The sequence below is a fragment of the Triticum dicoccoides genome, chromosome 3A (genome assembly GCF_002162155.2).
Source record: "Triticum dicoccoides isolate Atlit2015 ecotype Zavitan chromosome 3A, WEW_v2.0, whole genome shotgun sequence".
Lineage (NCBI taxonomy): Eukaryota > Viridiplantae > Streptophyta > Magnoliopsida > Poales > Poaceae > Triticum > Triticum dicoccoides.
In genome coordinates this window covers 462,931,423-462,954,013 of record NC_041384.1, presented here as the reverse complement: position 1 = coordinate 462,954,013, position 22,591 = coordinate 462,931,423, and positions in this window count along the sequence as shown.

Sequence of the window (22,591 nt, the reverse complement as noted above, 5' to 3'; positions counted from 1 at the left end):
CGGGCAGCCCTCCTCGGGGGGACGGTCGGCCCGCGGCTGCGGCGGGGAGGCTCGGGAGGGGGTGGAGGCAGGGAGGGGGCGGCAATGGCGCGGGGAGGGTGCTGCGGCTATGACGCGGGGTGGCACAAGGGGGGAGAAAGAGGAGAGAGACAGAGAGAGGGAGACGGCGGGGCACGACCGTTAAGTCAATTTTCAAGATTTTCTGTCTGCAAGCTCTTTGCCGTCAGCTAGCGGACGACATACAAAACTTTTCCGTCCGCTAGCGAACCGAAAAGAGGGGCGCCATTAGGGGTTGACAGCCAGTGGGCCAACCTCCCTCTTTGCCTTCCGCTAGCAGACGGCAAAGCTTCTATGTCATCTTCTAGCGGACGACAAAGAGCTAACTGACGGCAAACAAGCTCTTTGACGCCCGCTTGTTCTTTGCCATCAGCCTTCTGTATGCGTATAGCAAAGACCTTCTTTGCTGTCAGCTAGCGGACGACAAAGAACAGGCTGATGGCAAAGATCCTGATTCCAGTAGTGTAAGCAATCTGAACATCAATGCCCACAACAACTTCGTGTTCTACTCCACTACAAAAAAAGACACATCCGTGACATTTTGGGCCGTGCGATTTTTTTTCCTGTCATGCTTATGACACTTCTATGATGATAATTGTGACAAAACCTGATATCATCATAGATGTGGCGGGGTGCTATTTCTATGACAAAAAATCATGATAGAAAATGGGCTTTTCGTCCTGGGCGGGCCGAAGACGCAGCTGCATGTCATTCTTTGGGCCGTCCATGACATAAAAACCCATGGTAGATGTCGGTGTTCTGGGAACGGGGGTCCCCAGACTTGCCTGCCCGGGGCCCGCAGCGTTGCTCCCCCAGCGGCCCTGTACGGCCCATCTTCACCAGCAAACATTCAAGACCCTCGCGAGGGGCCAAGCCTCGCGAGGAGGATGATGCAAGACCTCCTCAGGGGCGGCCTCAACAGGCTGGCTCGCGAGGGGCGGAGAGATCAAGTCAAGGAGCACCTCACGAGGTTTCTATGACGCAAGCCATGACGACTGGCACCAGGTGGGCGCCAGCGCGCAGTGTCCTCATTTCCTCTTTGGTGCTAAAGGGGCAAGCACAGACGAGGAGTCCCGAGGCATCAGGAAAAGGTTTCCATGTCGGTGCAACAAGACCAAGACTAGCAGGACGGCAGGACGGAGGTCACCGTGGAGACCAAGACGGCGTCACCACTAGAGCCTTTGGTAGGCGAAGACTACTTTCGTGAGGATAGCTTGTACTAGTTGTCTCCCTTCAAATTTGGCCATTGTGGGATCCCTTCCCGCTCAATATTTGGGAAGAGGACCAGGGCCTCTATAAATAGGACTAGCCACCACCGTAGGGACACATCTCATCTTGGACTAGATCCATCCCACCAAGGCCACCAGACAAGTCCACCAAGCACAAGAACACCTATCCTCGCGAGGCTATTCTTCCCTTGTAACTGTTCATCCTCAGCCCTAGAGGCAATCCACCACACAACACTGGAGTAGGGTATTACACCACAACGGTGGCCCGAACCAGTATAAATCTTGTGTCTCATGTTCTTTGGGTTCGTCGAGCTAGACCGTGCACTACAAAAAAATACACTTCTGTGATGATACGTGTTTGTCACAGTAGGTCGCGTTTTTTGTCATGCATGTACATCCATGACGATTTTATGACAGAATCAAGATAGTCATACTTGTGCTGTCGTAGAAGTGTTCCATGACATTACCAAAATTATCATCACGGAAGTGTCCACTTCCATGACGATAAATCACGCATCATAGAAGTGCTTTCGTCAAGGGTGACCGACACGTGGCGTCCACCGTAACGGAACGTCGTTAAGCTATCGAGTCAGATTTTGGATCCGATAACCCATTAACAGCCCTGACCAATGGGAAATTTCCACGTGTAAAATTCTGATTGGCCGAAGGGAACACCTGTCAGCTCGTCAGTGGGCCAGATGTCGCCCGTCCATTGGAGGAGACATGCCTATGATACGTCGACATGTGGCTGGGCCCAACAGAGGCCCATATAGGTTAAAAAGGCCGGCCCAGTCAAATGCCCGTAGAACTTAATCAGGTACTAGTGGGCTAGCCCAATAACAGCCTGCTTAATAAAGGCCCATTTATGGCCCGAAGCTAGATCTGGCCCCCGTTAATTGTTCGCCCAATATTTGGGCCCATTTACGGCCCGAAGCCAGATCTGGCCCGTTAATTGTTCGCCCAATATTTGGGCCCATTTGCGGCCTGAAGCCAGATCTTGCCCGTTAATTATTCGCCGAATATTTGGGCCCAACTACAGTCCAGTGACTTTCTGCCTGTTAGAGGCCTGATGTAGACATGGGCCCAGTTCAGCCCGATGTGACTTTCAGCCTGAGAATGGCCTGTGCTGCCCATGGGCCATATATGGTCCGACGGGACATCGGGCCCACTAACGGCCTGTGCTAAAGGTGGCAATAGTTAAGCCCAACGTGACTTTGGGCCTATTAAAGGCCTGTCCGTAATTCGGCCCGTTGATGCCTGTGCTAAGCTTTCGGCCTATTAAAGGCCCATGATATCCGTGGGCCAACTAAGGCCCGCGATATGTTTTGTCCTGGTAACGGCCTATGAGCTAACTGGGCCCAAAATGGCCCGGTCTACAATTCGGCCTGCTGAAGGCCCGTCGACGACTAGTGAAAATTGAGGCCCAACATGCATTTTGGCCTGCTAAAGGCCCGTGGTTTCATCTCGGCCGTAACAGGCCAGTACAATATTCAGCCTGTTAATGGCCGAACACTACCTAGGCCAAACTAAGCGCTGGGTTGACAAAAGGCCCAACTAAAATATAGGCCGGTGTAAGTTTGGTCCTGGCGCAATGTGCGAAGGCCCCAATCATTCGGGCCCAAGAAAGACGCAGGCCGGCCCAATTGTGGCCTGTTAGAGTCGAATGTTTCAGTCCGGTCGACTACATCTGATTTTTTTCAGATAGCGAATGATGGCAGTAACTAGTAGGAATTAAGAACAAACCTACTCTATACAATAAAGAAATTACGGCATAGTAACTAAGAATAAACCTACACTATACCATAAAGGATTTAAGGTATATTACATCCACTAGGCATCGAAGTTTACCACCAGTGATCATAAAGCACAACGAAGAAGCAGATTACAAAAACTGGGCACCATAGCATCGTAACAAAATAATACTGAACCGAGAAGACTTCCAAGACAGTTCAAGAAAGGTTAGCCTTGCAGGGGAACTGCTGCGCAAGCTGCTGAGCAAAGCCGTGAGACCGGCCTAGCATGTCGGTCATAGCTTCCAGGTGTAGCTATTTAGCGATGAGGTTCTCACTGGTGTTCTCCGCAATCTTTCTTAGAGATAGGACTTCAATTCGAAGTTGAGTTGCAGAATGCCTTTCTGCTAGAACTTGGGAGTGAAGAAGTCGAACTGATTCAGACAACGAATTCTGTGACCTTGTCTGACTGTTAGTCTCAAGTAACTTGAACACTGCATCAAGACAAGACTTTGGGGTTGTCTCGCTATCTTCAAGATGTTTTGCCTTCTTTGCTGCAATATATGTTGGGTTTGTCTCATAGCCTTCAGCAGACTTGTGCATGCCATCAGGCATATCACCCTGAAACAAAGCAGAGAGATGACAGGTTTTGCACGTGTATAAACAAAGATGATAACTGTTCTGTCAATTCTATCCAATTTCAAATTAGAAAATAAAGAGTAAGTTCAAAATATCAATAGCATAATTTGGCATTGTTCATAATGTGGGGAGCCTCACCACACTACTGGATTACCATGTCAACATAACAAGCATAGATGAAGGGCAAAGAAAATCATTGTATCTATTTTGGATAATGTGCATGGCATGTTGTTCATATCATCAGCCGCATCAGTAAGATAAAACAGGAGATGACAAGGTGCAAACGTGGGCTGCTTCACCACACACTGGATTATAGATCCACAAAAACAAGCATACATATAGGGAGTATTAAGTAATGTGCATGGTATGAATAAGGAATTTGATTTTACAAGTAAAACTTAGAACTTACGGTTCTTACGAACATGCATTTTGGTAGAAACAACAAACTAAACAGCAGAAAACGATAGGGAGTATGAGCAAATTAAACAGCAGTTGAGGATAAAGGCTTTAGAAGGACTGACTTACATTAATAGTTAACACCAGCATTATAATGCCCTTCTCCATGTCAAGGGAAGGATAACTCAAGAATTTTAGCACAGAATCTTCTTCGTAAGCATTGCCTGTACTCTACATTTTGTAGAGAGTAATTATAGATATGATAATACTGCAAGGGATAGAGGATAATGAAGATAAGATGCAGATTGATGCTACATAATCAACTACCAATCCCTGGAGGTACAAGCGTTACAAGACAAAATGTACTGACAAGAGCAATGGGCTACACTTCTGCACTGGCATTGTCTATGTATTCTACTTGTTGGTAAGATTAAATATAGATCTGATCTTTTTTAGTAAATGGTGGGTGAGGGAGATAAGATGCAGAATGCTACAAAATGAACCAATCCCTCTTCCCATAATACAAGAGTGTTTTGAACACTGGTGTACTGTACAAAAAGTTCTTATATTATGGGACGGAGGGAGTAGCTGTTAATGTAAATACAGTGATAGACCACGTTCAGTCCTTACAAGAGGACTACAGAGCTAAACCTCTTCAAAAGCATTGGGTCGATTCTAAATTTATGTAAGAGTCCATACGGATCTTATAATGTCCACCAAATGGACGATTACGAGGCTAACATGTGCAATGATGCTACATAAGCAAACAACTATGAAAGTAAGTATGGTCATACTGTTGGGGAACGTAGTAATTTAAAAAAAATTCCTACGCACACGCAAGATCATGGTGATGCATAGCAACGAGAAGGGAGAGTGTTGTCTACGTACCCTCGTAGACCGGCAACGGAAGCGTTGACACAACATAGAGGAAGTAGTCGTACGTCTTCCCAATCCGACCGATCCAAGTACCGAACGTACGGCACCTCCGAGTTCTGCACACGTTCAACTCGGTGACGTCCCTCGAGCTCCGATCCAGCAAAGTGTTGAGGGAGAGTTTCGTCAGCACGACGGCGTGATGACGATGATGATGTTCTACCGACACAGGGCTTCGCCTAAGCACCACTACGATATGACCGAGGTGGAATATGGTGGAAGGGGGCACCGCACACGGCTAAGGAACGATCACGAAGATCAACTTGTGTGTCTATGGGGTGCCCCCCACCCCCGTATATAAAGGAGTGGAGGAGGGGGAGAGGGCCGGCTCCTATGGCGCGCCCTGGAGGAATCCTACTCCTACCGGGAGTAGGATTCCCCCTTCCCTAGTTGGAGTAGGAGAGGAAGGGAAGGAGGAGTAGGAGAGAAGGAAAGGGGGGGGCGCACCCCCCAAACCTTCTCCAATTCAGCCTCCTGCCCAAAGGGGGCGCACCAGCCCCTTGTGGGCTGGTGTGCTTCCTTATTATGGCCCATAAGGCCCATAACTTCTCCCCGGGGGTTCCGGTAACCTCCCGATACTCCGGAAAAATGCCTGAACCACTCGGAATCCTTCCGATGTCCAAACATAGTCATCCAATATATCAATCTTTACGTCTTGACCATTTCGAGACTCCTCGTCATGTCCCCGATATCATCCAGGACTCCGAACAACCTTCGGTACATCAAAACACAAAAACTCTTATTACGATTATCACCGAACTTTAAGCGTGCGGACCCTACGGGTTCGAGAACTATGTAGACATGACCAAGACACGTCTCTGGTCAATAACCAATAGCGGAACCTGGATGCTCATTTTGGCTCCTACATATTCTACGAAGATCTTTATCGGTCAGACCACATAACAACATACGTTGTTCCCTTTGTCATTGGTATGTTACTTGCCCGAGATTCGATCGTCGGTATCTCAATACCTAGTTCAATCTCGTTACCGGCAAGTATCTTTAGTCGTTCTGTAACACATCATCCCACAAATAACTCATTAGTTGCAATGCTTGCAAGGCTTATAGTGATGTGTATTACCGAGTGGGCCCAGAGATACCTCTTCGACAATCGGAGTGACAAATCCTAATCTCGAAATATGCCAACCCAACAAGTACCTTCGGAGACACCTGTAGAGCACCTTTATAATCACCCAGTTACGTTGTGACGTTTAGTAGCACAGCACACAAAGTGTTCCTCCGGTAAACGGGAGTTGCATAATCTCATAGTCATAGGAACATGTATAAGTCATGAAGAAAGCAATAACAACAAACTAAACGATCAAGTGCTATGCTAACGGAATGGGTCAAGTCAATCACATCATTCTCCAATGATGTGATCCCATTAATCAAATGACAACTCATGTCTATGGCTAGGAAAGTTAACCATCTTTGATTCAACGAGCTAGTCAAGTAGAGGCATACTAGTGACATACTGTTTGTCTATGTATTCACACACGTATTATGTTTTCGGTTAATACAATTCTAGCATGAACAATAAACATTTATCATGATATAAGGAAATAAATAATAACTTTATTATTGCCTCTAGGGCATATTTCCTTCAGTCTCCCACTTGCACTAGAGTCAATCATCTAGTTCACATCGCCATGTGATTTAACATCAATAGTTCACATCACCATGTGATTAACACCCATAGTTCACATCGTCATGTGACCAACACCCAAAGGGTTTACTAGATTCAATAATCTAGTTCAGATCGCTATGTGATTAACGCCCAAAGAGTACTAAGGTGTGATCATGTTTTGCTTGTGAGAGAAGTTTAGTCAACGGGTCTGCCACATTCAGATCCGTAAGTATTTTGCAAATTTCTATGTCAACAATGCTCTGCACAGAGCTACTCTAGCTAATTGCTCCCACTTTCAATATGTATCCAGATTGAGACTTAGAGTCATTTGGATTAGTGTCAAAACTTGCATCGATGTAACCCTTTACGATGAACCTTTTTGTCACCTCCATAATCGAGAAACATATCCTTATTCCACTAAGGATAATTTTGACCGCTGTCCAGTGATCTACTCCTAGATCACTATTGTACTCCCTTGCCTAAAACAGTGTAGGGTATACAATAGATCTGGTACACAGCATGGCATACTTTATAGAACCTATGGCCAAGGCATAGGGAATGACTTTCATTCTCTTTCTATCTTCTGTCGTGGTCGGGTTTTGAGTCTTACTCAATTTCACACCTTGTAACACAGGCAAGAACTCCTTTCACTGTTCCATTTTGAACTACTTCAAAATCTTGTCAAGGTATGTACTCAATGAAAAACTTATCAAGCGTCTTGATCTATCTCTATAGATCTTGATGCTCAATATGTAAGTAGCTTCACCGAGGTCTTTCTTTGAAAAACTCCTTTCAAACATTCCTTTATGTTTTGCAGAATAATTCTACATTATCTCCGATCAACAATATGTCGTTCACATATACTTATCAGAAATGTTGTAGTGCTCCCACTCACTTTCTTGTAAATACAGGCTTCACCACAAGTCTGTATAAAACTATATGCTTTGATCAACTTATCAAAGTGTATATTCCAACTCCGAGATGCTTGATTTTGTTAGCACCTTTAGGATTGACAAAACTTTCTTGTTGCATCATATACAACTCTTCTTTAATAAATCCTATTAAGGAATGCAGTTTTGTTTATCCATTTGCTAGATTTCATAAAAGGCGGCAATTGCTAACATGATTCGGACATACTTAAGCATAGATACGAGTGAGAAACTCTCATCGTAGTCAACACCTTGAACTTGTCGAAAACCCTTTTTGAGACAATTCTAGCTTTGTAGATAGTAACACTACTATCAGCGTCCGTCTTCCTCTTGAAGATCCATTTAATCTCAATGGCTCACCGATCAATGGGCAGGTTAATCAAAGTCCATACTTTGTTCTCATACATGGATCTCATCTCAGATTTCATGGCCTCAAGCCATTTCATGGAATTTGGGCTCATCATCGCTTCCTCATAGTTCGTAGGCTCGTCATGGTCAAGTAACATGACCTCCAGAACAGGATTACCATACCAGTCTGGTGCAGATCTCACTCTGGTTTACCTATGAGGTTCGGTAGTAACTTGATCTGAAGTTACATGATCATCATCATTAGATTCCTCACTAATTGGTGTAGTAGTCACAGGAACAAATTTCTGTGATGAACTACTTTCCAATAAGGGAGCAGGTACAGTTACCTCATCAAGTTCTACTTTCCTCCCACTCACTTCTTTCGAGAGAAACTCCTTCTCTAGAAAGGATCCATTCTCAGCAATGAATATCTTGCCTTTGGATCTGTGATAGAAGGTCTACCCAACATTTTCTTTTGGGTATCCTATGAAGATGCACTTCTCTGATTTGGGTTTGAGCTTATCAAGTTGAAACTTTTTCACATAAGCATTACAACCTCAAACTTTAAGAAACGACAACTTAGGTTTCTTGCCAAACCATAGTTCATATGGTGTCGTCTCAACGGATTTAGATGGTGCCCTATTTAACGTGAATGTAGCTGTCTCTAATGCATAACCCCAAAACGATAGTGGTAATCGGTAAGAGACATCATAGATCACACCATATCTAATAAAGCACGGTTACGACATTCAGACACACCATTACACTGTGGTGTTCCAGGTGGCGTGAGTAGTGAAACTATTTCACATTGATTTAACTGAAGGCCAAACTCGTAACTTCAAATATTTTACTTCCACGATCATATCGTAGAAACTTTTATTTTTGTTACGATGATTCTCCACTTCACTCTGAAATTCTTTGAACTTTTCAAATATTTTAGACTTGTGTTTCATCAAGTAGATATACTCATATCTGCTCAAATCATCTGTGAAGATCAGAAAATAATGATACCTGCCGCAAGCCTCAATATTCATCGGACCACATGCATCAGTATGTATGATTTCCAACAAATATGTTGCTCGCTCCGTTGTTCCGGAGAACGGAGTCTTAGTCATCTTGCCCATGAGGCATGGTTCGCAAGCATCAACTGATTCATAATCAAGTGATTCCAAAAGTCCATCAGCATGGATTTTGTTCATGCGCTTTACAACAATATGACCTAAACGGCAGTGCCACAAATAAGTTGCACTATCATTATTAACTTTGCATTTTTTGGCTTCAATATTATGAAAATGTGTATCACTACGATCGAGATCCAACAAACCATTTTCATTGGGTGTATGACCATAGAAGGTTTTATTCATGTAAACAGAACAACAATTATTCTGTACTTTACATGAATAACCGTATTGCAATAAACATGATCCAATCATATTCATGCTCAACGCAAACACTAAATAACATTTATTTTAGGTTCAACACTAATCCCGAAAGTATAGGGAGTGTGCGATGATGATCATATCAATCTTGGAACCACTTCCAATACACATCGTCACTTCACCCTTAACTAGTCTCTGTTCATTCTGCAACTCCCGTTTCGAGTTACTATTCTTAGCAATTGAACTAGTATCAAATACTGAGGGGTTGCCATAAACACTAGTAAAGTACACATCAATAACATGTATATCAAATATACATATGTTCACTTTGCCATCCTTCTTATCCGCCAATTACTTGGGGTAGTTCTGCTTCCAGTTACCAGTCCCTTTGCAGTAGAAGCACTCAGTTTCAGGCTTAGGTCCAGACTTGGGTTTTTCACTTGAGCAGCAACCTGCTTGCCGTTCTTCTTGAAGTTCCCCTTTCTTCTCTTTGTACCTTTACTTGAAACTAGTGGTTTTGTTTACCATCAACACTTGATGATTTTCTTGATTTCTACCTTCGTCGATTTCATCATCACGAAGAGCTTGGGAATCGTTTCCGTTATCCCTTGCATATTATAGTTCATCACGAAGTTCTACTAACTTGGTGATGGTGACTAGAGAATTCTGTCAATCACTATTTTATCTGGAAGATTAACTCCCACTTGATTCAAGCGATTGTAGTACCTAGACAATCTGAGCACATGCTCACTCCTTGAGCTATTCTCCTCCATTTTTAGCTATAGAACTTGTTGGAGGCTTCATATCTCTCAACTCGGGCATTTGCTTGAAATATTAACTTCAACTCCTGGAACATCTCATATGTTCCACGTTCAAAACGACTTTGAAGTCCCGATTCTAAGACGTTAAGCATGCTGCACTAAACTATCAAGTAGTCATCATATTGAGCTAGCCAAATGTTCAGAACGTCTGCATCTGCTCCTGCAATAGGTCTGTCACCTAGCGGTGCATCAAGGACATAATTCTTCTATTCAGCAATGAGGATAATCCTCAGATCACGGATCCAATCCGCATCATTGCTACTAACATTTTTCAACTTAGTTTTCTCTAGGAACATAGAAAAATTAAACGGGGAGCAATATCGCGAGCTATTGATCTACACCATAGATATGCTAATACTACCAGGACTAAGTTCATGATAAATTAAAGTTCAATTAATCATATTACTTAAGAACTCCCACTTAGACAGACATCCCTCTAATCTTCTAAGTGATCACGTGATCCATATCGACTAAACCATGTCCGATCATCACGTGAGATGGAGTAGTTTCAATGGTGAACATCACTATGTTGATGATATCTACTATATGATTCACGCTCGACCTTTCGGTCTCTGTGTTCCGAGGCCATATCTGTTATATGCTAGGCTCGTCAAGTTTAACCTGAGTATTCCGCATGTGCAACTGTTTTGCACCCGTTGTATTTGAACGTAGAGCCTATCACACCCGATCATCACGTGGTGTCTCAACATGAAGAACTTTTGCAACGGTGCATACTCAGGGAGAACACTTATACCTTGATAATTTAGTGAGAGATTATCTTATAAAGCTACCGCCGAACTAAGCAAAATAAGATGTATAAAAGATAAACATCACATGCAATCATAATATGTGACATGATATGGACATCATCATCTTGTGCCTTTGATCTCCATCTCCAAAGCATCGTCATGATCTCCATCATCACCGGCATGACACCATGATCTCCATCATCTTTATCTATATCAATGTGTCGTCACATGGTTCTCTCGCCAACAATTGCTCTTGCAACTATTGCTATCGCATAGCGATAAAGTAAAGCAATTATTTGGCGCTTGCATCTTATGCAATAAAGAGATAACCATAAGGATTTTTCCAGTTGCCGATAACTTCAACAAAACATGATCATCTCATACAACAACTTATATCTCATCACGTCTTGACCATATCACATCACAACATGCCCTGCAAAAACAAGTTAGACGTCCTCTACTTTGTTGTTGCAAGTTTTACATGGCTGCTACGGGCTGTGCAAGAACCGTTCTTACCTACGCATCAAAACCACAACGATAGTTTGTCAAGTTGGTGTTGTTTTAACCTTCGCAAGGACCGGGCGTAGCCACACTTGGTTCAACTAAAGTTGGAGAAACTGACACCCGCCAGCCACCTGTGTGCAAAGCACGTCGGTAGAACCAGTCTCGCGTAAGCGTACGCATAATGTCGGTCCGGGCCGCTTCATCCAACAATACCGCCGAACCAAAGTATGACATGCTGGTAAGCAGTATGACTTATATCGCCCACAACTCACTTGTGTTCTACTCGTGCATAACATCAACGCATAAAACCTAGGCTCTGATGCCACTGTTGGGGAACGTAGTAATTTAAAAAAATTCCTACGCACACGCAAGATCATGGTGATGCGTAGCAACGAGAAGGGAGAGTTTTGTCTACGTACCCTCGTAGACCGACAACGGAAGCGTTGACATAACATAGAGGAAGTAGTCGTACGTCTTCCCGATCTGACCGATCCAAGTACCGAATGTACGGCACCTCCGAGTTTTGCACACGTTCAACTCGGTGACGTCCCTCGAGCTCCGATCCAGCAAAGTGTTGAGGGAGAGTTTCGTCAGCATGATGGCGTGATGATGATGATGTTCTACCGACACAGGGCTTCGCCTAAGCACCGCTATGATATGATCGAGATGGAATATGGTGGAAGGGGGCACCGCACACGGCTAAGGAACGATCACGAAGATCAACTTGTGTGTCTATGGGGTGCCCCCCACCCCCGTATATAAAGGAGTGGAGGAGGGGGAGAGGGCCGGCTCCTATGGCGCGCCCTGGAGGAATCCTACTCCTACCGGGAGTAGGATTCCCCCCTTCCCTAGTTGGAGTAGGAGAGGAAGGGAAGGAGGAGTAGGAGAGAAGGAAAGGGGGGCGCACCCCCCAAACCTTCTCCAATTCGGCCTCCTACCCAAAGGGGGCGCACCAGCCCCTTGTGGGCTGGTGTGCTTCCTTCTTATGGCCCATAAGGCCCATAACTTCTCCCCGGGGGTTCCGGTAACCTCCTGGTACTCCGGAAAAATGCCTGAACCACTCGAAACCCTTCCGATGTCCAAACATGGTCATCCAATATATCAATCTTTACGTCTCGACCATTTCGAGACTCCTCGTCATGTCCCCGATCTCATCCGAGACTTCGAACAACCTTCGGTACATCAAAACACAAAAACTCTTATTATGATCGTCACCGAACTTTAAACGTGCGGACCCTACGGGTTCGAGAACTTTGTAGACATGGCCGAGACACATCTCCGGTCAATAACCAATAGAGGAACCTGGATGCTCATATTGGCTCCTACATATTCTATGAAGATCTTTATCGGTCAGACCGCATAACAACATACATTGTTCCCTTTGTCATCGGTATGTTACTTGCCCGAGATTCGATCGTCGTTATCTCAATACCTAGTTCAATCTCGATACCGGCAAGTCTCTTTGCTCGTTCCGTAACAGATCATCCCGCAACTAACTCATTTGTTGCAATGCTTGCAATGCTTATAGTGATGTGCATTACCGAGTGGGCCCAGAGATACCTCTCCGACAATCGGAGTGACAAATCCTAATCTTGAAATACGCTAACCCAACAAGTACCTTCGGAGACACCTGTAGAGCACCTTTATAATCACCCAGTTATGTTGTGACGTTTGGTAGCACACAAAGTGTTCCTATGGTAACGGGAGTTGCATAATCTCATAGTCATAGGAACATGTATAAGTCATGAAGAAAGCAATAGCAACAAACTAAGCGATCAAGTGCTATGCTTACGGAATGGGTCAAGTCAATCACATCATTCTCCAATGATGTGATCCCGTTAATCAAATGACAACTCATGTCTATGGCTAGGAAACTTAACCATCTTTGATTCAACGAGCTAGTCAAGTAGAGGCATACTAGTGACATACTGTTTGTCTATGTATTCACACATGTATTATGTTTCCGGTTAATACAATTCTAGCATGAATAATAAACATTTATCATGATATAAGGAAATAAATAATAACTTTATTATTGCCTCTAGGGCATATTTCCTTCACATACAGGGCAAGAGGTACTCACAAGAGCAATGTAGTGTGCAGTATAGTTGGGAGATTCTGTGGTCCCTTGAGAACGAATGTTCTTCTGCTAACAGTTTTTGTAGAAGTGAGACATTAAGGCAAATGCAGAAATGTAGTTCAAATTGTGATGTGATATCATAGACAGTACCTTACGCTGCAGCCGAGACCAATGTGTAACAAGATTATTCCAGTCACCGTCAGATAAATGTAGCACCGGAGACTTTACAGAAATTTCATTCAGAGGCTTGCCATCGAAGTGCGCTTGCCTCAGGTAGGAACGATACTTCATCAATGAGTGCTTGAAAAGTGCAACCAACCCTTGCTCGTCATCACAATCCAGTTTGCTCCTCGCCTATTTAAAAGAATGAAATCTTGTGTCTTCTGTCAGCAGAAACATATGCAGTAATGACCATGAATAACATTAGTACATTACTTACGGCGTAAGTTGCGGAGGAAGACTGGAAATTATTCTGTGTCTGTGGTATAATCTTTCCTTGAGGGAAAGATGCGCACAAAGTTCCTGACAACAACATAAGCTTCGTCTTCTAAACTGGGAAGAAATGGAACATGGGTCCTATTTGCTGCAATTGGGGCTCTCTCTGGTTCGAAAAGGGATTTGGCAACTGGATTTGGTGTACTCTTTGCTGGAATGGGGGTTTTGTGTCGTACAACTAGTGCTATGTCAACTGGCATAATCATATTGTTTGCTGCAGTTGGGGTCTGCTGAGTTGGGGCATCAGAAATGACCAGTGTAGTAGGGCTAGAGTCTGCTAGAGTTGGGTATTTTGTGGGTCAGGTAATGTTGCAACTACACCTAATGGGCTATTTGATTTATCAGGTGCCACTACCTTTTCCAAATACTTTGCTTGTGCTCCTCCACAATCAGCAATCGCCCTCTTCCTTTTGAACGTCTAATACACAAGAACAACATTTGAATGGATAAATATGGTATGATGACAGATGGAATATGTACTGAAAATGGATAGGCAGGGCGTATTCGCATACACGATGTGTAAACTAAGCTAATGGTAGTTCAACAAAGTAGAAGCAATGCAAAGCATCAGTTGCAAGATATGTGCGAGCAATGTAACCTTGGAAAGTTAGAGCAAGTACCTTGATGGGTGAATAAGATAGGGCATCTTCCTCTGACTCCTCCACTAGGGAGCTACATTGACTTAGGTCTCCCTCTAGCTCAGAATCACTGTTAGGATCATATTTTGAGCATGAATCTGTAGGTGGAGAGCGTTTGCATTGCATTGCATCCAGACTTGATTTAAGTCCCTTAATGCCAAGTTTGACAGCCATGACATTGTTCTGCTTTATTTTTTTCATGCGCGCAAGCTCATAATCATTATGATGCTGTTCAGAATCTGAGATTCATGAAAACATAAAAAGTAGTCATATTATCTATGGAATGCATTGCATATTCAACTCGGAGAGTGTCTCCCTATAAACCCCTGCATATGCAAAGTTCACCTCCCCAATCGTGCTGACCAGACCACACACAGAAATACAAACCCCTTATCTCTCTATAACAGGCAGGCACACATTTCAAAACTGAAGTAGGAACATTAGAATCATATGAAATACGTATTTGAACAAATAAACTAAGCAATCATGAGTGGCATAATGTTTAGCTTCAAGGGTGGAGTATTGGTAGTGCGACACAAAGCAAGTAGGCAGATTGTATTCCATGTAAAAGATCGAAACCTATGTAAAAGCTGGAAATGACACTTTCTTTCTATACAATGCAGTGTTCATTACCCACACATGATGGAAGAGATCACATAGAGAAATACTATTCACTCATGTCTACGGTTCTAGTATTTAGAAATAGGGTGGTCCACCCTAAAAGAATATTGACAACAAATATGGCAAGGCAAGCATAGATGTAGTGAATCAATCATTTACTTGTGAGCTTACTAGGACAAGTATGCAGAATTGTAACTGCAGTAAGAGACCGTCCAAAATCTGAATGAAGAAGTTTGTCTAGCACTTATTGTTTGCAACTAATCGACGTGAATAATTGGATATTATATCGAATGAGTAAGAAAGACAAGTGAAATTGTCAACAAACCTGGCTTGCAGTAGTAATCTGGGTCAATGTCACTACGACCAACAATCCAAAATGAATAGTTTCTGTTCCGAGGGCCGGAATTTTGAAAACCCTGTGAACTTTAGAGGTACTAAAGATTACCGAAATACATCTGAACCATTAAGTGTAGGTAGCACTGAGCACACAACAAACCCTAATGACAGTCCTGCCTAATGATTAATGAATCAATTAGAAAATGGGTGATGAGGAGTGGTTGCTGAGTGTTGAGGATGTATCTCAGGATAAATCGGGCTGGCCTGAGCCCTGAATGGACTGGGAAGGTAGGCACGGCGGCGCGCCCGGGCAGCAGTGACGATGTTGGGCGAGCGGCTCCTAGCCTCCTGTTAGTCTGGCGTCTCCTCCTAGAGTCATGTCGTCCGGGGACGGCAACTCGCCAGCGAGGCAGGCGGCTGGGGGCGAGTAGAGCTCGGAAGCACGCAGCAGAACAGAGGGGAATCGGGGACTGGGACGACCCAAAATCCCAGGGTGGGCCGGCCCACCATGGGCACCCTATAGAGACACACACCCGAGTGGTGAACATGCATTTTCGAAACTAATTTAGGAACATTTAGCTGACCAATTAAACAACTCTATTTTAATAATATCAGATTCATATTTGAACAACTAAGCTTGTTTACTTGATGGGTGGGGCAGTGTTATTATGACACGAAGCACGTATTCTGATTGTATATTGATCATAAAAGGGGGAAACTCTAAGCATATTTTTTTAGCAAAAGAGGGTTTCCCCTCCGATTTCTATTAAAGAAACTACCACGGAACCAACACGACCAATTAAACCCTAAGCATGATCAATTAAACCGTATTACGACTGTGCCATGGCAGATTTGAAGCTGCAAACTGGAGAAATGATATTTAGCATCCATTGTTTGCTTCGAACTAAGAACTAAATTCTAAGAGCTGAAAAGAAAGTATAGTAACCAAGTTAAGATCTATTTTCTGGTTGAGATCAAAAAGTTGAAAAGATATGAAGTACCACCTCTCTTGCGGCGCCTTATAGGCATCGGGGGTGCGATGGCTGTCGGTGGCGTTGAAGCAGATCTGCGACGGTAGACGGGTGCATAGGGGGATAAGTCCCGTTGCGGTGGAAGAGAAGGTTGTGTGAGCGGCCCCGACAAAGAGGATGACAGTGCTGATGAAGCGAGAGGACGCGATACAAGGCTATTGGTCTGTCGCCATGGATGAGAAACATCCATCTCTAGCAGTGGACGACGCGGTCTTGGTAGGCGCTCCGGCATGGTGGAGGACGGTGGTGATGGATGTGGTGGAGGACGGCGGCGATGCATGGGGTGGCGGATGGAGGCTGGTGTGGGGATGGGGTGTTCTAGCGCGGACGGTGTATGAATGGGAAAATGGAGGGAGAGGTACGGGGAACAATGTTTTTGGGACGGGCCTGTCTAAAATATGGGAATGTTACGAACTTAGCCCCTGTTTGAAATTTGGACATCTTGTTGGTTGGGGATAGGACGGTAATCTCGCATCTCGCCAATATTTGCCCAGAGCGATTTCGGGCAAGGAGAGGGTGGTTGGTGCCCATGGTTGGCGCCCACGGTGTATGAACGGGGCTAACAGGTAGGGCGGTTGTATCACGTCTGAGTGAAGTTACAAACCTGCCCCTATTGAAAATATTTGCCTACATCAATTTCGGCCGAGTCGAGTTTGTTTTGCCGCCCACCATGTATGAATGGGGACTGGAGGGATAAACAGAGGTCTTTCGGATGAGCTTGAATCAAATGATTTTTGCGGCCCATGTTTGACGCCCACCATGTCGAAATGGGCTCAGAGGCGGTCGTGTCACGTCTAATTGAAGTTACTAACCTACCCCTATTTAGAGCAGTGGAAATCGTCCCGATGGATTGTCCGTGTAATGGGTAGACAGTAATTTCCACCCCCAAACACTTGGCTTCGGGCAGCCGACGTGGGAGTGGACATTTTGCCGCTTCTTTCGAATTTTGGGACAATAAGCATCTGCGTTTACCCTGGCAACTAAATTCGAATCCATTTTGTATTCCTATATGAATCTTTATAAATCATTATGTGTTTTTATATATCTTCAAAAGGACGACAAAGATGTATTCCACTTTCATATATGAATATGGTTTACAAATGCCGATACTCAAATTCAGAAACTAGAATCCAGTTTAAGGTGAATTCAAATATTTGGAACACTTCATGTCCAACTCAAATGTCACACGCAGCAGAATGTGTACTCCCATTTAGATATGTACACAAGCGATGTATCGAGATTCAAATACCGAGTCAATCAACCAAGAATGTACATAACTAACAGACATATAAACACTTATAGAGTATATGGATCAATAATATCAACTAACATACATAAGCCAGGCCGCTATATTTTTTGGCTACAACAGCATCCTTTTTTAGCCAGCATCTTGGCCTTTTCCGATGCGTGCCACTTATGGTCCATCTATACTACTACTATTGCTGAATGCACATTCAAGCCAATTGGCATATTTGTAGGTCTGGCACAACAATTCAAATGAAATGTCTCCGAGTCTTATCAATTAATTTAGACTTGTGCTCAAATAAAATTACAAACCAAAAAACAATTATTACATGATCTCTAAAACAAATGGTTTGATTGATTACATGAACAGACAACACAAAGGTTATTCAACTACGGAAAGAACATTTCACCCGATTTACCAAGTAGGAATTTAATTTCCTTTTTTCCTTCAGGACCTTAACAATCTGGTTAGTCTCAGCTTGCTTCGTTTTGAAATCCACCAAATATTTAATGGTTGTCTTGAGTACTGCTTGTGATTGTGCTATTTGCTTCCTCAACATGTCAACTTCATCTCTAAGTGCAGAAGCAGAATCTCTTTCTACCACTAGTTTAGCCTCTAGAGCATCAGCAGTCGGCAATTCATAATGCACGATTGGTCCAGTGCCACTGCTGTGGGATGATGCAACGTCCATGGGGACCTCGCTCTTTGATCTTGGGCTAACCTGTTTTGTCATTAAAGTTTCGATTGGATTCAGAAAAGTTCAAGTTAGCAAAACATCTCAACTGGGAGTTATAACAGCAAACCAGTTAAACAAACAAGGAATTAAAGAGTTTCAATTGGATACTGAAAAGTAGTTATTAACATCATTGTAACCCGTTGTTGCAGCAGCAAAGCAGTTAAACAAACAAGTAGATATTTAAGTTAAGGCAAACAGGTAATTCTTAACAGTAAGTACCAAACACATAGATAGGCGCAGTCTACAATATGATTAACAGGCTGTGCCATTATGTAATTAGTAGCAAACTAAATTAAGCCAAGCAATGCGATTGAACAATTTTGCAATAAGTGGCTAACTACAATTCTGAGAAGCAGGTAACTGAACTTACGCTAGTTCTTTGTACAGGCACACTGTAACTTCTTTTTTGCTTACAAGGTTGTACGAAGGAGTCCATGGCATCAATTGCTTGGATACGCAGTCCCAATACTTCTTTCTTCCCACACTGCATGGGTAAGTCGAATGGTTAATCTGGTAAGATGGTGCGTCCTTGATATGTTATATGAGGACGTGTAGTCAGACTAGTTGTAGCCAAACACATCACACTGGCTTTTACTGTATATTTCATGCGATTACTTTTGCCATATCGAGATCTAAGCAATCTACAATAGGATGAAAAGACTAGCATCCTTCACATTATTGGCAAACTCAGTTCATAGAAACAAGCAATTCAACCATTTTGTGGGTAAATCAAAAGCGCTAATGTAATATTTTTTCATTATCCAATCATACACGCAAAAAGGGGCGACACCACCATAGGGGCTGGTATGGGCGGTCGCCTCAGGTGGCTGGAAAGTGTGCACCTAGTTTGAGTCATCCAGGTTGGCCCATGCTAGTTTTGTTTGTCCCAACGCATGAGCAGGCAATGTAAAAAATGAAAAAATGTTTCAATTTGGATGGGCCAATAACATAAGTGCAAGGCAGGCCCTATAGCAGGCTCGCGGCCCAAACGAGCGCCTCCCATATCGATCGACAGCAGGAAAATCCCAATTCATTTGCTCCAGCCTCCAGTTGGTTCGCTCCAAACCTAGCCGCCGCTGGACAGACCGACACAACACTTCCCCGCGCCCTCGTTGGAGGGCGGTCGCCGGGCTTCAAGTGAACGGAAGGATAAGAAGATGAAGATCCAACCCTGGGTGCAGCCTGCATGGGAGGCAATGGCGGCAGCGTGGGCATGGCATCGAGCTTGCGCAAACGGACAGTCGCAGCTTGCAAGAGTAGCATGCGCAACGAGCAGGTACATCACATCCCTGATTATATCCAATTCAACTCTTCAATTTCTGGCCAATAGTTAAACCTGACGGTGTTGTAAAACTGCTTGTATGTAGGGAATCTATGAGAAAATGAAACCAATTTCTACTTATTTTATAACTCCCCCAATCAATACTGAACTGACTGAATATGATGTATCTAATCAAGTTTCCGGTGCAAACATACAAGCTCATGTTGTTCTTGAGCCTGAAGTGTCTAATGAACAGACTGCTAATGAAGGATTTGATGCAAACATTTTACATGCTACTGGTGATGAACATATAGTGTCTAATGAGGGATCTAATGCAAGCATTTTGCAAGCTCATTGAAGGATTTAGTGTCTAATGATGATCTACTATATTGAGAGAGACAGAGATTTGCAGGCATTGATGACAAGCAAATTATAGTGCATTTTCATAGCTTGAGGAAACGTCGAGGCCATCTACCAGAAAGTCCCCGTATCACGACAACATAGCATAAATACTTTTCTAATATGTTGTTTGAAACTATTGGCATACTTACGCAGGATAGATATATTGATATGGAGTTTGCGCACTGGTTATACGTGCAATTACACTTCGATATTTTCAGCCAGAGAACGAATAATTCAAGCAGGTACAGACCATGTTTGTAGTCCTTGTACACCATGTTGCATTTTGTGTTTTTTGGTGCTTGCATAATTTAGTGTTTATAATCTGAACTACTTTGGATCATTAGCTGGTTTTCAAAGTGCATGTAGCTTCACATTTCTCAAGTTATGTTGATTTCCGGAGTGCAAGTGCCTTCGTATTTTTTAAGTTAAATGTTCGCCCATGGTAACTTGAATTCGTGGATCAGCCACTGCACACAAATCATACACGAATGCCAGTACAAATTAAATGAAATGCACGGACTTACGCGAAATGCAGGGACTTGCGCTAGCTCGTTATACAGGCTCACTGCAGCTCTTCTTGTGCTTGGGATGTTCCATGTACAAGTCCATGTTACCACTTGCTTGGATGTGCATGCCTTGTGCTCCTTGCTTCCCCTCTGCATTTTTGACACGGTGAATTGTTGATCAAATAAGAGGAATCGACCTTGATGTTGTACCGGAGGACAGATACTTACAAGGTTATACGGGTGTGCAGGATGTGTACTAGATCCCGTAGCACCGTCATGCTTCGCTAAAAAATGGATTTGCTTGTTTCAGATGATATCTCCAGAAGAAATAAGAGTTAAAGTCAGAGTTATATAGGTGTGTAAGCTAAGAGAGCAGTGAAAGGATATCCAAACATCGTTAGAATAGTGCACAAGGGAGTGATGCGTGGATACCTAGTTCGGGTTGGCATTTGGGCATGCTCGCCTAGCTAGAGTGCGGATCACTTCAGAGTCGTTGAGGGTGATGCGCTGGCGTTGGCTGGCCGCGCACTGATGCAGATCTTGAGTGGCAGCGGAGCGCTACGATGCGGTGGACGAGACCGTTGGTGAAGCCCCAACGGCCTCGGGGGGCGGAGGTGCGACGATGTGCTCGGTGAAGTAGCCCCGGTGAACTGGGAGACGGCATCGGTGAAGCGCACCTGATGCGGTGGAACTAGGTGTCTGTGGACCCAAAGGCAGTTCCGGTGGACCACCCAGTGCGGTGGACAAGGGCGTAGATGAGGTAGCTCCGGTGCGGTGGTGAAGCGCGACCGTTGTCTTCGTCATCGTCGTCCGGCACAGAGGTGGGGAACGGTGGGGAAAGAGACGAGACGAGGGGCGATTCGAGGGTTGGCGGCGAATTAGGGATTTGAGCAAAATCTGGGCGCGGAAGGGGACGGTGGAGAAGAGAGATTTTGCAAGGCTGGAATTGGGGCCGCCAGATATTTCAACCCGAAACATGGAAGCGCGAACTTATATTGTCGTCGTCCTTTTTTTTGGGGGGGGGGGCTGAGTGGCTGGGTGCTACGCGTCCGTCCGACACACGCGACCACCCCGACAGGACTATGCTTCGGTGCCTTAAGGCACCTGCCTTTGTGTCCATGACAGGTGGGCCCAATAGGTGGCTGGCCCGCATGTCAGTGACCCAAAGGCAGTTGCGTTTAAGGCACAGAAGCAGCGTCCACCCCGACACGACCCTGGTCTGCCTGGTGCGCCTACATTTGAGAATGCCAACGAATCTTCTTTCATTTGCAAACGAATCTGTATGTATTACCATGCCCGTGTTTTCCTTGCAATAATTAGTCATTCGAAACGAGATACTCCATCCGTTCACTTTTGTAAGTCGTTTCAGACAACTTAAAATGAACTGTTTTGCACATTGTCTGAAATGTCTTCAAGGTCTTATAAAAGTGAACAGAGGTAGTACTATAAATTAATTAATGAGGAGTTATTTCAAAAAAATCTAAACGGTACCCACGCTAACGTGGATTAGAGTGTGTGTCACATAATTAGTTATTTGAATTAGAGTGTGTGTCACGTAGTTAGTTATTTGAATTAGAGTGTGTGTCACGTAGCGATCTCCAATTCTAACGTGGATTTCACATTTCACTGTATCCACGCTAATTTTTTAATACAATTTCATATGTATATGATGAACACCATGGTAGTGAGAAAACTTTTGGATGGATTCAAACATATGACCTACAAAATAGCACAACAAACTGAGTCAATGTCAACTTTTCGAAACTTAGTATGGCACGAATTCGAAATAATTACCCGTATGCCTGGTCCTCGGTTCAAATCTTACAATGTACATCAAACTGAAACATCGATATTAAGTCTCGTACTATGTACATTCAAATGTTGTTTTTAGCCCCCCC